Here is a 13193-nt window from a genome sequence, read left to right on the forward strand (position 1 = left end):
ATATATAATGAATGGTAATAATATTGAATGCCAGAATATGTCAATCATTGAGATGTTCCCTTTTATTTATAACTCAGTTTCAGATCTCTTTTCTTGAAGAAGTCACAAATTTTTACATGAAAGCATGCTCCTTTTGGTCACTTATTAACTAACATACACAGTCATCCTTAGGACTATAAAACAGCACAGGAAGGTTGCCTCATCTTATTTTGACCAAGAATATCTGCCTAATGGAGGAGGAACTTTCTAGTGCAAGTAACCATGTGCTTATTTAATTCCAAGGTGTTCACGCCTTTTACACCTTCAGTGATTACCACTGTAAACATAAAGCAAGCTCTCTGGGCCATGAAGTCTAAGCAAGGAGGATGCCAGAAGAATGCTACAGTTTAGTTTCTAAGCCTACAGCAGAATACAGAGCTACAGAAAGCTACAAGTGGCAGACGCCTTCGAGAAGAACATATTTAACTCATTAACCTCAGTCCTCTAATTTCAGAACTGAGGTCCTGTACACTGAGGCCCTGACTGAGTTGTCTGGATGGAGAACAGAGAAAGAATGAGGACCCAGGTCTTCTGAATCTTCCCCAGTGTTCTTTTATGTCATGCTGACTCTCAATGCATAATGCACCAATGGGCTTCTTTGCCCTTGACTATGCTTCAGCAGCAATGAAGACGCATACAAGTATGATAAACGCACCGTGTTTATCATGGGCTCTCTTAGGCATGTCAGAGTCCTCTGAGTTCTGCTGTGTTCAGAAAACACCTGCAAATGATGCTGTGCTCAGCCTTCTCATTCATCCAGAACTGTGCCTGACATTTCCAACTCATTTGTAAAGGCAAACTAAAGAAGATAATTAATTTTCATGATCTTTCAGGACATTTTAACGTCATCCAGCTCAGGATAAGTGTTTTCACTTTTTATTTTCTTTTGTGCAGATCTTTCTATTGTTGACTGTCATTCTCTATGCCCCTTTATATAAAAAGTTCTCATGTTTTATTTTTTTTCTTTGTGTCCTCTAAAGATAGCATGAGCACAAGTCTCTCAGCTAATAGATTTTCAAATTACTTCACTTTTGCATTTACAAATTTCCCCTTGCTACTTCATTAAATCAATGTTATTCACATAGACAACTTTACACCTAAAAAGTTTGAGACTGAGAGTTTATCTAATTAGACTTTTAAATTCTAGTTGAGAATGTCTCCTTTCAAACAGTGAGATTGATGCCATGAGTTTTAAGGATGTCAAAATAATATATTCTCCTTTATCAAGCTAAAACTTATTCAGTGATTGTGTGAAAATTAAATAAGTCCAATATATATAAATAAATCACATAACAGCAAAATGGTCTTGCAAAATTATTTCACACTTAGTTTAACTTATGGATAGATTCATCATTCACAATGTTTTTAAAAGCATAATTAAATTTTGCATGATCTCTGAAGAAAAAGCATGGTAAGGGTTGAATATCCCTGAGGCTAACAATTTTTGAAAATATGTACTAACTCTCTAGAAAATTTTACATTCATTCAAGTACTTTTTATGTATGTATTTAATGCCTCATTAATTTTGTTATGTAAATTAAGAGTAAATAAAATTCTAATAAGAAGTAGAGATCTTCAAACTTGATAAGCAAACAAATTATTTTAAAGTATTTAGAAACATCCATTTTCACATAAATTACATGAAAATAAAAAACATCTTTATTCACTTAAAAAGTCCATATGATTTCTATTTGGTAAAGTTAGTTTTTGTTCCTTAAGAAAAAAGGAACTTTTTAAAAGTTTTATTAAAGCTTTTATTAAAAATATTAAGTAATTCAAGCCTACTGTTAGGCTATAATTCTGCTGTATCTCATATTATATCCCCAGCGTCTAGAAGAAAGCCTGACAAATAGTCAAATAGTAAGTCAGTGTTTAATAAAAATTTGTCAAATGAATGCCACATAAATGAATAGCTGTCACTGTTAATATAAAATCTAACATTACCAAGGGATTCAAATGTGCCAGGAACTATGCTAAACTCTATTTTGTTGGTTTTCATTCTCAGTCTTATTCGAGAGGAACCTCTGTCATCTCCATTTTATAGATAAGACTAAGTTCAGAAAGGTTAAGTAAATACCCAAGGTTAAGACTGCAAATTTAGAAGGTTTAAGGATTTAAAACCCAGTTCTCCCTCACTGCAGAGCCTTGCGTTTAAATCCCTATTCTATAATAAGAACAATAATACTAGCAGTGATATAATAATAATAATAATAATATAATGCTGAGCCATTCCTGTATACCACACATCGTTTTAAGCCTTCACATAGGTTAAAATTCATTTAATCTTTACAACAGTCTTATAAATAAGATAATACTATCCCCAGTTCACAGATAAGCACACAGAATGTGTTATTCTGGTTCCCCCTAAATTATGTCCAATAATTATGCTTGTTTTTATCATGGCCCTTTTTGAGTAATAAACCAAAGAAAAAAAGGTATAGTTATGGTCTTCCTCCAGAAGTTTGTCTCAAGTCTTGCTTTGGTGGGACCCTGACTAAGGCATAAACACATAATAAAAATATCTTCTTCTGAGAAACTGAAATGTGCTAGGCAACTAATCCATATTATTATCAGAGTCCTCCTAACATTCTCAAGACAGATATGATTATCCTCATTTCATTGATGACAAAACTGAGGCTGCTAGAGATTGCCCAAGCCACAAGCTATCTATTGCCCAAACACACTATCCAATGACTACTGGTACTTCTCATTGTCTGGAGATAAAGATTTTCCTGGAGCTTTGGCAAACTAGAACTACCCCATCCTTGAACACTCTGCCAAAGCAGCCTCTTCTCTACATGCCTTACCACTGTGACTTCAATGATACATCAAAGCAATAAAGACAGAAAGGCCACATATCGCTGGAAAGTGAAAGTAAAAGTCACTCAGTTGTGCCCAACTCTTTGTGACCCCATGGACTATACATTCCATAGAATTCTCCAGGTCAGAATACTGGAGTGGGTAGCCGTTCCCTTTTCCAGGGGATCTTCCCAATCCAGAGATCGAACCCAGGTCTCCCACACTACAGGCAGATCCTTTACCTGCTGAGCCACGAGGGAAGCCCCTATCACTGGGATTCTTCTCCATAGAGAACCCAGAATACTTTCTAAGTAACACATCCATTAATGGTTACCAGAATTCATTTTCACTCCTCCTTCTCACTGAATACAAACTCAGTAACATTAGTGCCTACAGCTTTGCATTTTTCATGTTGTATCACATGCAGTTAATCAAATTCACTTAAAGGAACACCTCATTATTTCTCACAACTTTTCTGAGAAAACAATACTGTCTTTGTTTTGTGGAGCAGTATAGAGGCAAAGGCACAATCAAAATGAATACTGAGAACTTCCCTATTGGAGAGACCATGTTTCCTCCTGACGCTTTGTCTTCAGTGACCCCTAGTTCAGATTTAAGGTAAGAAGATGCAGCAGCCAGTGACAGTCCTGAGTCAGGTCTACCCTCACCAAGAACACGAAGCTCTCCCCTGGCCTTAATTTAGAAAGAGCTCTGCACAGAAAGGGTCCTTAGGAGAACTAAGGAAAAGTCAAGCTTGAATTCCAACCTGGTTAAAATTCCACAGTGATGCGCACATTACACCGTAACAAGAGCAGTAATTGCTAGCTTGAAAAGAAGGAAAAATGAGTGTATAAATGAATGAAGGCAATTTGTGGAAAGTTAAAAAATAGGCAACTGGTTTTATTGCCCTCCAAGGGATAGTATTTAAGTCATAATCTTAAATCAGTCAGCCACTGAGCCAATGCATTTCCTACTCCAATTCAGAGTAATGCATAACCAAAACTTTTATATATCATTACTTCTCTGAATGTTAATTCGAATCCAACTCATCACTTAGTAAGAACTATTCGATTATCATAATTATATATAACTAATCCAGTACCCATATGTGCAAGTGTTATCAAAGCATAATATAAATGACTTCACCCAAACCACTTCTGCAAATATATTTAGTATTTCCTACTCGTTACTCCAGAACTAGACAAGACCAATCTATTCCAAAAATAATTTAGACCTGAAAAAGATTAATAGTACATAATATTCCTAATTACTCCTAATAAACAAATGAAGGTTCTAGCTGGGTTTTTCCTTGAAATTTGAATGAAATCTTAGTAAATTTAATTTTAACATATATTTTAATCAACATAAAGAACTTAATTCAGAGATTCAAGACAATGGAAGAGATTTAGAATTTACGCATTTTTCTTTAAGGTGAGCAAACACACCACTGCGTATCTGATATGTGACAAAGCTCTTGTCTTTAGTTATGTCCCTTAATTGCTCTAGCAAGAGCTGCATGGTTCATGGTGAAGCTGGACTGAGTGAACTTTTAATGACTGTATGAGTAACTGAGATGTGGCTGAAAGCCAATGTTTAAATTGAATTACTTTCTAATCTTTCAAAGCTAAGAAACACACAGCTGAAAAAAGCACACAATAAATATCAATATAGTTTGCTGGAAACATCAGTGTAAGGAAGGTCCCAGAAGCTCTTCATTAACAAAGATGAAAAGGGAAGCAGATGAAGATACCCCCAAGCCACAGACAATCCAAATACCTCTGTAATCATGCTCTCACCAAATCCCCTCATTACCAATTCTACATAAATCCTCAAAACTAAACCTAAATTAACCCCTAAACATCATCTTAACGTCATTGGTATCAATAAAAAGTAATTAAGGGAACTAACATAAATCATGACACTAGAGATGAATAGCTGCTTTTTGGATGTAAATAATCACCAACATTTACTGCAAGCTGACTGCATAACCATTCTTAAGAAAACATGGAACTTCCTGAGCATTTTGGTGATGGTCATGAGAGATCCAATTAAACAGCTAAGAGCAGCAATTTTTTTTTAATAGTTTGATCTGCTAAACCCAAACCCCCAATCCATTCCTCCCCCTCCCACTTGACAACCACAAGCCTGTTCTCCAAGGTGGTGAGTCTGTTTCTGCTTCACAGATAAGTTCATCGGTGTCACATTTTCGATTCCACATAGAAGTGATATCATATGGTATTTGTCTCTTTCTGACTCAAGTTCTGAATAAAGGGTAAAGCCAAGAGCAATTACTGAAAGTCTTCTGATGGTCATTCATCCAATGGCTATGTACTGAGCAACGAGAAGCCAGTAGAGGGTAACTCGGTACACAGGAAAGCAAGATGCTAAAGCCAAAGGGGATATAGAACCCGTGGGTAATCAAACCCTTTAACTTACAGTTTTGATGAGGGTTCTGAAGGGGGAAAATAGGTTGTTAGCGAATAATTAGAACTCAAGGACGAGCTAAATTAGATGGAGAGATAGCCTCTCTACGGAGGTGAACCAGATGGAGCCGTACGTGGCAAACATACCAAGTGTGCCGCGGAGCAAACATGAGGGTCACTGGTGACCTTGTCGTCATGGATACAATGATTTACTTTTACTCCATGCCAGTTCTGCCTCTATACCCCCAGTACCACACCTACAAGTTAGGAATGCCCTTGTCTCCCATCCCCTCGACTCCCGGAGTCCCAATCCCTCCTTCAACCTCTTTGCCCCTTCACCCCGCCCAGCTGGGTTTCTGCTGGCTGGCTGGATGTGTAAATGCGGAACTCTGTGGTTCCTGCTGCACTATGATGTCAGGGTCAGAGCAATGAGAACCAGCCAGCTGACACACACAGAAACACATCTCAGCAGTGATAAGTTTGGCTGAAAAAGTTTTTCTTGCACTGGACAAATTTATTTTTCTCAAATTTAAGTATATTGTATTTAAAATCTCTTTAAGTAAACATACTTTTAATTTATTTCCCTAAAACTGATTCTTTCCAATTATTTCTGCTTAAAGTCTTAGCCTGTCTAAAATAAAAATGAGATTTATACTACTGTTATTATTCTTTAAGAGTGTTTAAAGTTTGATGGTATCCTGTCTATTACACTAGATATTACATTAGATGATATCCTATTACAATAATATTATAACACAATATTCTCTTATGTAAAATATTTATAATTAAAAAGGTGAACCAACCCAAGCCATATTTTTCTTATACATGATACAAATAAATCCAAAGTATTAAGAAGATATAAAAATTATTCTTCCCAATACTAATATCACAAGAGGGTTTGATATTAAAAAGAAATAAATAGATAGTGTAATGTATTCCAAAGGGTTGAGTAAATTAATACACAGAAAAAAATGTAAGCTGACATCTGACTTTAGAGTCTGTGGATAGAATATCAAAATGTGAGTTATATCCTTAAAATCTACAATCATTCAATGATGTCAGTTGGTATTCATGGTTCTCCTTAGCCTTGGTTCAAAATGTTGAACAAAGACTTTTAATAAATGCCTATTAATACAAAGAACATTCTAGAGGTAAATGGTAACTAGCATGGGTTTGTCCTTAGAATGTAAATTATGAAGCCACAGGTGAAGTATTAGAGGAAATAGAAGGAATGACAGCTCTCATCCCCACCCTAAGCACTATTTTCGTACATATTTTTATGTTCATGAAGTCACAGGAAGGGGAGACAGCAAGGAAAATACATCATTAAGTGCCTACCTGTACCACACACTTTTCATGCACATGATCTTATTTCAACATAATGCTCTGAATCATATGCATTTTAGGAAGAAACCAAGGTTTAGAAAATGTTACTAACCTCTTAAGCTAGTAAGAATCCAAACCCTGGTCTGACTGACTCCAAAGCTCAACTTCTTTACATTACACCACACCGCTGGAGTAGAACATCAGGATGAGAGCTTGGGAAAGGCTGGGAGAGGAGACAGACGGAACTTGCTTGGCCTCAAGCACTAAGACTATCTGATCTAAACTCAGAGGTGACACTTTGCTTACGATCAATGAAGACAGGGGAGAGGGAGGGAATTACTAAGCATTGTCAGGAAGACACTCCCACCCCAATTCATTTTTCCTTCCTTCAAATAATCCTTTCAAGTTGTATTAAATAGAATGCAGGGAGTTTAACACAAAGAAAAAAATATATGTTCTGGAATCAGATTCCTCCTCCTCCATTCTCCCCACCACTCCTGGTTTGAATATAAAGCACCGGATAAATTCCCTTAGAGGAAAAAAAGTGAACATCTTAGTCACTCAGTCATATCCAACTCTTTGTGACATGGTGGAGTGTAGCCTGCCAGGCTCCTCTGTCTATGGGATTTTCCAGGCAAAAATACTGAGTGGGTTGCCATTTCCTTCTCCAGGGGATCTTCCTGACCCAGGGATCAAACCTGGGTCTCCTGCATTGCAGCTAAGACTCCTTATTGTCTGAGCCACCAGGGAAGCCCAAACTGCCCTAGAGGTTTCTCACAAAAATCTCTCTCACAGTCACAGCCTGCACCTGAAATCTAGTCAAAGTAATTAATATCTTGCCCCTTGGTCACTAGAGCATACATCAGAGAAGACGGCCCGATACACACCATTGTTCCAAGTAGACAACGAGCTTTGCCGAAGGCTGTACTCACCTGGAACAATCAATCCAGGAAGCTCTATCACTGTTTTCTGAGTAACAAAAAAATATTCACTCAGGAATTCACTCCTTTCCCTCAGTAGAGATAGCATTTTAGTTACCTGAGAACCTAACATTTTTTTTAAGTATATTTTAAACAACATATTAAGAATGCTCAGCTCTCCAGGGACAAGCTTTCTGGAATTCTCAAATTCTAGAACTCTTAGCTAAACAAAACTAAATTCCAAACCTGTTAGCAAAATCAGTCCCTCAATAGGCAACAATAAATGAACACAATAGAAAAGACTACTGGTCAGGTCCCAAAGATCAAGGCTTATTCCCTCTATTATGGATGTTTTAACAGGGTGCTAATTCAAATGATTTTCTGGAGGGTGAGAAAATCTGTTGAGAAAAAGCCACTACAGCTCTTTTTGCAAAACAAAACAAAAAAAAAGAATCACATCATGCTACTAAAGAGCATATTGTTGTAGCTACACTACTTCATTCTATTTTGGAGGATAAATAAATGACTAAGGAACAAACTACTATCTAGAACTTTTTCAAGATAAGAAGTTCTAGAGCCTGTGCTTGGTAATTAGCCATCTTCTCTACCTACACATTTTTTACATCTGCCTGTATGTGTGATGACTATGAGTCATCAGTAATAAAACTGGACTGGGACTTTCCTGGTGATCCAATGGTTAAGATTCTGAGCTCCCTGTGCAGGGGACTCAGGTTCTATCCCTGGCCAGGGAACTAGATCCTGCATTTGCAACTAAAGATCCTGCATGTTGCAACTATAACCTGGCACAGGCCACCCCCGCCCCCCCAAAAAAGAATAAAACTCGACTATTGGAATGGTCAGTTTTATGGGCCAGCTTGGTTAAAGTCCCCAGTTATTCAAGCAAACACTAATCTAGGTGGTGTTGTAGAGGAACATCTATAATCAACTGATTTAAGTAAAGGAGATTATCCTCAATTAATTTGGATGGGTCTGACCCAATCGGTGGAAAAGGACAGAACAGTGGTTTTCCTGGGGAAGAAGACATTCTATCTGTAGATTACAACTTCAGTTCCTGCCAGTTTCCAACCTGCCAACCTGACTTTTGAACTTGCCTAACCAGCTTCCAAAATCACATATATAATCACATGAACTCTCGCTTGGTTAGTTGCTACCAACTGTGCTGTAGAAAGGGGGAAGAAAAGGATGTAGTTAAGGCTTAAAATTTGCATGTATGTCTGCCCAGAAGGAACCCCTTATCTCCCCTAGCTGTAAGGTGGAGATTTCAAGCCCAGAATCTCAAGCTATAAATTGCTGAATTACAGCACAAATTGAATTCCCAACCTTGCAGATCATCTTTATTAAAGTGAGGGCACTGATTGGCAAGGAATAGAATCCTGAAAACTGAAATAGATACATCTGGGAAATCCCAATGAAGCAGAGGATTTCAGACCCCTAAATTCTACTGACTCATTCTCCAACAGAAGCCACCCTCTAGTCTGTGTGAGGTTAACCCCTGCTTTGATTGATGAACCTGTAAATAGTCTCTCCTGAGGCATCTGCCTTGTAAGACACTGCTAATTCTCCTCAGGACTTATCCCTGCACCTCTCTGCTTCTAGATTTATAAGTAGACTCATGTTCCAGAGGGCCTCAAAGTGTGAGGTACACAGTGTGACCACTATGGAAGTGTGTTATACACCAAAAGAAATGCATGGTTTTTCCAACTTATTCCCCACAGAGAAATCTGGGGAACACGTGCATAAAAGAATGGATATTAAGGGTGTTGGATAATTGCGGAAGGAATACAAAGTTGAGTAAGAATGAATTCATTGATATAGTCTCTGTTTAGTGAGACTGTTTTAGCTCAAGGGGCTAGAAAGGGGTCTAGCATCTTGTTTGGTTGGTTGAAACATGGGCCAACATTACATGAAGTCAAAAGACCAGAACTGAATGCCTTGGTATACTGTAGAATAAATGTCAAATAGCTTTATCATGTAAAACCTGCTTACCTACCCCTGGAGGCCAAAGGACATGCCTTTAACTATGACTGTGAGAAATATATTTGTGAGAGGAGCCCCAGCATCCTTGGAAAACTCTGAGGTCACTCTTTCCTACAGGTCAGAAATTACAGTGGGAACTGCTGTCACTGAACTTGGATCCCTAAATACAATGGGGAAAAGTGGGTGGCAGGGCCTAGTGGCAGCATTGAATCACCAAAGACAGATGTGACTGCTCTAATGACAGAGCCAAAGCAGTAATCACAACAGTCCTGCAGAGACACTATAGTATTGGCTGGTTGATCCTGGTGTCCCCAGAAAATCAACAGATGGTAAGCTAATAAATTCCACTTGATCTGTGTAAGGATAAAATTTCTAGGCCTAACGAACAGAGGTCTATCATGAATCATCAAAAGAGTTACAACCTCTCCATCAGTTTTCAGTTCCTAGGGGTTCTTGAATCCATTGAGTGAAGGGGAGATTAACTCCCCTTGAGCACTTGCTGTACTCCCAAACAATCACATTGTTGATCTTTCTCCCAGCCTTCTTTTATGAGCACCAGCAGCAGGCAGAGACGCTGCTTGGAGATCTGGCAGGCCCTGACAGGTGACTCATAATGCAAACCCTGAGGCTTTTGGAACAAAGCCCTATCTTCCTCTGCAGGTTATCTACTCTCTTTTTGAGAAACAGATTTTGGCTTGCTACTGGGCCTTTGTAGAAAATGAATGTTTAATCATGGTCCAGCAACTTACATGAGATCAGAGCCACCCTTCAGGAACTACATGAGCTGGTTTCTGTCTGATTCACCAAGCTGTAAAGCTGGGAGTGCATAGCAGCATGTCGATACCAACTGGAAGAGGTACATACGAGACTGGGCTCAAGCAGGCCCTGAAGACATGAGTAAATTACACAAAGAAGTGGTCCAAATGTCTATGGCCCCTACTCCTGCTACATCGTCTATGCTTCACTGGTCTGTATCTATTGCCTCATGGGGAGTTCCCTAAAACTTGTTGACTGAGGAAGAGAAAACCTGGGCTTGGCTTACAAGTGGTTCATATGATATGTGGGCATCAAAAGTGACGACCTGTTGCACCACAGCTCCTTTCTAATACATTTCTGAAGAACCATGGTTGAAAGGAAGTCTTCTTAGAGAACAGAACTTTGGACAGTGCTGCTAGATGTTCATATTGTTTGGAAGGAGAAATGGCCAGAGGTATAAAACTATACTGGTTCATAGGCTGTGGCCAATGGTTTGACTGAACAGTCAGCAATTTGGAAAGAAAATGATGAGAAAATCGGTAGAAGGTAATCTGGGGAAAAGGTGTATCAACAGACCCCTCTGAATAGGCAAAGATGTGTCCCATGTGAATGTTCACCAAAGGGTGACCTCAGCAGATGAGGATTTTAATAATTAAACAGCCAAGAGGACCTATTATTCCATGGATCTGTGTCTCTTTTCCCAGCCATTACTGTCACTGCCCAAAGGGTTCATGAACAGTGACCATCAGGGCAGAGGGAAAAATTATACATGGGCTCAGCAACATGGAATTGAATTCACCAAGACTACCCTGGCTATAGCTACTGCTGAGTGCCTAAGCTTTCAGTAGCAAATATAACACTGAGTTCCCAACATGGCATCATTCCCTGGGATGATCAGCCAGCTATCTGGTGGCAGGTTTATGATACTGGACTTCTTCCATCATGGATGAGGGGGTGCTTTCTTCCTACTGCAACAGACACTCTGGATATAGAGCTGCTTTCCCTGCAAGCAATCCTTCTGCCAAAACTACCACGTGTGGATGTACAGAATGCCTTATCCACCATCATGGTATTCTACATGGCATTTTTGTTTCTGATCACACTTCACAGCAAATGAAGTCTGGCAATGCTCATTCACTGGTATTACAATTTTATCCATCATCCTGAAGCAGAAAGCATGACAGAACAGTGGAATGGCCTTTGAAGACTCAGTTACAGTGCTAGCAAGGTGGCAGTAGGTGCCAAGGCTCCAGGAAGAGATTATAAATACTATAAATCAGCATCCACTGGTGTGATACTGTCTCCCCTAGCCAGGATTCATGGGTCCAGGAATCAAGGGGTAGAAATGAGAGGGACTCCACTCAGTATTATCCCTAGTAATCTGCTAGCAAAACCTTGCTTCCCATCCCTGTAATCTGTTGTTTTGCTGGTCAAGAGGTCTTAGTTTCAAAGAGAAGAGTTCTTTCACCTGGAGACACAGCAATGATTCCACTGAACTGAGTAAAAGCTGCCACGGGTCACCTTGGGTTCCTCAGGTCTCTGAATCAACAGGTAAAGAAGGGAGTTTCTATATTGGCTGGAGTGATTGATCCTGATTATGAAGGGGCAGTTGGGCTGTGCTACACAATAGAGTAAGAAAGAGTACGTCTGTAATACAGGAGATCCCTCAGGGCATCTCTTGTTACTATCAAGTTCTGTGATTAAGGTCAAGAAAACCACAATTCAATTCACAAGCCAATGAAAAAACCATAAAACAATAATCAGTGGCTCAGACTCTTTAGGAATGAAGGTTTGGGTCACCTCTCCGGGCAAAGAACCAGAAGGGGCTGAGGTACCTGCTTGAGGGCAAAGGAAATAATGGAATATACGCATGGAGTAGTGGAAGAAAGGAGTTATACACACCAGCCAAGACCATGTGACCAGTTTCAGAAATAAGGACTGTTAAGTTACTCGTCTTCTTCATTTTTCTATTATTTATGTTTGTCTGTGTGTCTCAAATATTTGTTGTTTTCTTCCCTCTCAAGTGCTTGTCTTCTAATATAAGATATATTAATAACAGGTAACTTTATATCACAGTATTTAAGTTATGGTCTATAAGAAGAGTGAACCCCCAGGGACCTTGCCCCTCTCCTGGGGAAAGGGTTAGCACACTTTCAGTTATACACAGTATAGCTCATGTTAGGCATAAGTATGACTTTGTTGTTATTTATTTTGATATTAAGTATGATTTAAGGAAATGTGTCTGCATGTCAAATTGACAAGGAGTGAACTGTGATGATCAGTTTAGGCTGTGATCCCCAGTTACTCAATCAAACACTGAATGAGGTGTTCAGCTCAGTTCAGTCACTCAGTCGTATCCGACTCTTTGCAACCCCATGAATCGCAGCACGCTCGGCCTCCCTGTCCATCACCATCTCCTGGAGTTCACCCAGACTCACATCCATCGAGTCAGTGATGTAATCCAGCCATCTCATCCTCTGTCATCCCCTTCTCCTCCTGCCCTCAATCCCTCCAGCATCAGAGTCTCTTCCAATGAGTCAACTCTTTGCATGAGGTGGCCAAAGTACTGGAGTTTCAGCTTCGGCATCATTCCTTCCAAAGAAATCCCAGGGCTGATCTCCTTCAGAATGGACTGGTTGGATCTCCTTGCAGTCCAAGGGACTCTCAAGAGTCTTCTCCAACACCACAATTCAAAAGCATCAATTCTTCAGCACTCAGCCTTCTTCACAGTCCAACTCTCAAATCCATACATGACCACTGGAAAAACAATAGCCTTGACTAGACGGACCTTTGTTGGCAAAGTAATGTCTCTGCTTTTGAATATGCTATCTAGGTTGGTCATAACTTTCCTTCCAAGGAGTAAGCTTCTGGGAGGGAATTTTGTAGATGTGATTAACATTTACAATCAATCAATTTAAGTAAAGGAGATCAT

The 13193-nt window shown here is 39.3% G+C and overlaps 1 protein-coding gene across 5 annotated transcripts in view; it reads right to left on the minus strand.

Annotated features, from left to right (window-relative positions):
- Positions 1 to 13193, minus strand: part of PKIB (cAMP-dependent protein kinase inhibitor beta) — a 120432-nt gene that overhangs the window by 64690 nt on the left and 42549 nt on the right.

Source organism: Bos taurus, chromosome 9 (genome assembly GCF_002263795.3).
Source record: "Bos taurus isolate L1 Dominette 01449 registration number 42190680 breed Hereford chromosome 9, ARS-UCD2.0, whole genome shotgun sequence".
Classification (NCBI taxonomy): domain Eukaryota; kingdom Metazoa; phylum Chordata; class Mammalia; order Artiodactyla; family Bovidae; genus Bos; species Bos taurus.